The sequence below is a fragment of the Coffea arabica genome, chromosome 3e (genome assembly GCF_036785885.1).
Source record: "Coffea arabica cultivar ET-39 chromosome 3e, Coffea Arabica ET-39 HiFi, whole genome shotgun sequence".
NCBI lineage: Eukaryota > Viridiplantae > Streptophyta > Magnoliopsida > Gentianales > Rubiaceae > Coffea > Coffea arabica.
Genome location: NC_092315.1, coordinates 41,589,696 through 41,593,628, shown reverse-complemented (window position 1 = coordinate 41,593,628; position 3,933 = coordinate 41,589,696).

Here is a 3,933-nt window from a genome sequence, read left to right as displayed (position 1 = left end):
TAATCTCTTACCCTAACCTAATTTCACAAATAAGCAACCCACATAGTCGATTTATAGCCTTCCTCCTCCTATAATCATCTTTTTCTCAAAATTCTATAACTAAGAGGGATTTATTCATACTAATTTTACTTAAATAGTGAAAATGCCTTTTTACGCGAAAATCGACACTTTTAGGTGAAGATCCCCGGTTACTCAACATTTCACTTATTCAAGTTGCTATGCATACTCTTAATTCAAATACCTTTTTACGCGAAAATCGACATTTTTAGATGCCAACCCCCGGTTACTGGGTACGAGAATCATTGGAGTAGAACAATTTTTATTTACTTTCTTTTCTTTTCTTTTTTTCTTTTTTTTTCTTTTTTATTTATTTATTTATTTATTTTTCCCTCATAGAAAAATATATAAAAATAATCAAAGGTGGAGTATAACCTTTATCGACTATATCAATCACTTACTTGCAAAATTAAATAAAGAGAAGAAATCTCATTAAACATGTAAAATTATAGGCATAATTTTCCTCACTTTACCAAATATACTTTCTAAAATGTAAAAATTCTAATTGCATAATAACTATTTCCAAGTTAAATGAGGACTAAACCTTCCAAAATACATATAACGTTTCAACAATTGGAAGAATAAAACACTTAAGGTTGGAATACTTTGCCCTTTTTGAATGAAAATGCAAAAATTTGAAGAACTTTTGGGCCATAGTGAAATATTGGAAAAGTTTTAGAAAATTTTTTACAGAGTTTCTCCTTATAAATGGATGAAAACTCCCTGCCAACAAACCCAATTTCAAGCAAATTATCCACATGGCAAATAATTCAAACACAATTCCAATATTTCTAAGCATTTAAATCCACAAAATATCATCACATAGCATTAGAATGCAAGTTCACATATTTCCTCCCCCACACTTAAATTTCACATTGTCCTCAATGTGAGAAAAGGAAAATAAAGAAAGAGTAAAAGAAAATACTCCCCTTATGACTTGCGCAATCCGAATCCATGTCCAAGTGATGAATTTCCAACCGTATTTGAGAAAGAATGGAAGTTCACTTATTGCACCCTTTGCAATTGAGATCATTTGCATGAACTATTGCCATTGCCACCTCTTTAATGCATCAAAAACCACAATTACTGAATTTGAGGTATTGAGATCTTTGATCAAACTTCGCCTTTTTCACCTCATTTGGTCACTTTTCCAAGACCTACAAATGAAAAACAACAAAATTACTCAAACTTATACTTTAAACATAAAATCACTCCAAAGTAACACCAACTTAAACAAGCATTGGGTTGCCTCCCAATAAGCGCTTCTTTAAAGTCAATAGCTTGACTATTTCACCTCATTTTTCAAGGAGGTTTAGTTAACGAATAATCCACCATTTTAGGCCGTGGTGGATCATTAAATGGTGACTTTATAGCCAAAGCCACATGATCTAATGATGTGAGAAATGAAAGTGACTTACCTATCCCAAGTGTTCCATAGATATTACCTTGAATATGCACCACTTGAGAACTTACCAAAGGAAATGTCATAAGAGTATCTTGGGCAGGAATACCTTTAGAACCTATACTTTCACTGCACTCCTCAAGAGGGGTGAAAAATGAGTCATTAAAACTCACCTCTTGAGGCTCAAAGTTAGTTTCAAAGGTATTATCATGTGAAATGGATATTTGCTCATTGAAATATAATTGAGATTCATCATTTTCATCCAAATGCAATCCATTTTCACATACAACATTTCCACCATTCATGCTAGGATCATTTTGCAAATTATTAGAAGAAATAACTTCACACAATACATTCAATTGCTCATGTATTCTACCAAAGTGAGAAGCTAATTCATCTATTCTTTCCTCAATCCTATCAAAACGGTCGGAAGTTGCATTTGCTAGCTTTTCTATTGCTGAATCAAATTGATTAGAAAAATTTTCTATAGCTAGCTCCCAAGATGAATTAGAATCATTTGCTAATGGTTCATTTTCTAACTCCCAAGGTAGAGGTGCATTAGCTAATTTCTCTATTGCCAACTCCCAAGATGGTTTTGATTCGAATTGGACACTTTCAAGTTGGTAATCATAAAAATTTTGAAAATCACTATATGCACATTGATTATCCCAACCATAAGCAGGAGAATTGCTCCAATTAGCACTATATCGATCAAAACAGGGATTGTAATGCTCTAATTCATCATAATAATCCACATTTTGTACTTGCATACATGTATTAGTAGCATGATAACTTCCACACAAGTCACAAATCACATGATAAGAATTAAACGCATTAACATTCCTCATCTGCTCAATTTCATGCATCATGGTGTCCATTTAAACTTGTAACTTAATTACATCAAATTTTGCCTTTAAGCACCTTAAACCATCTTCAAAAGACATACATTCAGTAAATTCTTGGTTACCTCTGTTGAATGAGCTTTGCACTTGATAACCATCCATTGCCAATCTTCCACTTCTCAAGCATTGTCCTCCAAATTGACCTACCCTTCTCATCACCTAAAATTGCTTTTAAACAACTTAAGAGCAAGATTAGTAAGAAGAATAAGTTATAAAGCACATACACATAAAAACACTAAAATAACAGAAAATAAAATTCACACTATAACTAATAAAATGTCTAAACTAATAAAGTTGCTCTTCACACCGATATTGCCAAATCTTCCCCGGCAACGGCGCCAAAAACTTGACGGGTATTTTACATACGTGCAAGCTAAAAAATACCGAATTACACCCGTTCACTGCAAGTATACAGATCAACTAGTAGTTTAGGGTATATATCGGGTCGATCCCACAAGGAAGAGTGAACAATTACCGGTATTACTAAAGCTTCTCTATTATTTAGACTATCAATAAATTATAACAAATTTAACCTACTGAAATTATACAAAATAACAAATAAAAGCTCCTTAGGTTGTGGTATCCCTAACTACTCATGCAAGTGCTATATTTGGATCATTGAGTACTACATCTAGGCTAATTATGGTGTAATTTCCTTATGCATTTGAATCCTACTTTCGTAGTGAATCAATTATACTCATAACTAATCCATACCTATTTTCATGGTTATGACATTAGCTACAAGTTCATTTCTTCAATGAAATTACATGAAATGAATCACTAAAAACCACATAAGTGCACCTCTACTTTCGTGAGTGTACTCCCTATGTTTAGCACTTCTTGAACTAGTGTTAAATCTCAATTTTCATTGCAGAAACAACACCTTAGATAATCACAATTAATGGTACCAGATTAATCATGATTTCAAGAGCTAAAGTGCTAAATAACTTGCTCAAATCATAGCAGTCAAATAACCAAATAATAAACACTAACAATTATAGAAAGTTCAACCAAACCCAAGGTATAAACTTTAGAAACACATAATGAACACAAAATCCAGAACTTGTATATTAACTAAACTTGGAATCAAATACAAAAGATAAAGAGTTTGGAAGGAATACAACCCTTGTCACATGAGCTTTCTTCCTTGCCTTCTTCATCCTCCATCTTCATCCTAATCTAGATAATAAACAAGAATGGAAAAGCTACACTACTCTATACTAAGCTAAACTAACACTAGGGAGACGAAAGAGCTACATTTCTGCAACTTCCAGCTTCTCCCGTATGTCTCTCTCTATTTTCTGCTATGAACTCCAATCTCCTTTTTGCAATGAATTTGGCTCTTTTATGATGAAAGGTGGTCAAGAAATGAGGATTGCATCTCCCTTTTACAGCTGGGAATGTTTCTCACATGTCTAGCATCCAATGTGAGTTGGTGGAGGTGAAATTGAGTTTTACGCGTACAGAGCAGCCTTTTCTGACCACAATCCGGCCAGTGATCCGAGCTGCTACAGTACCTCGGATCCGTATGGATCCGAGGTCGGTTCCACTAACCCAGAAACAACCGAGGGT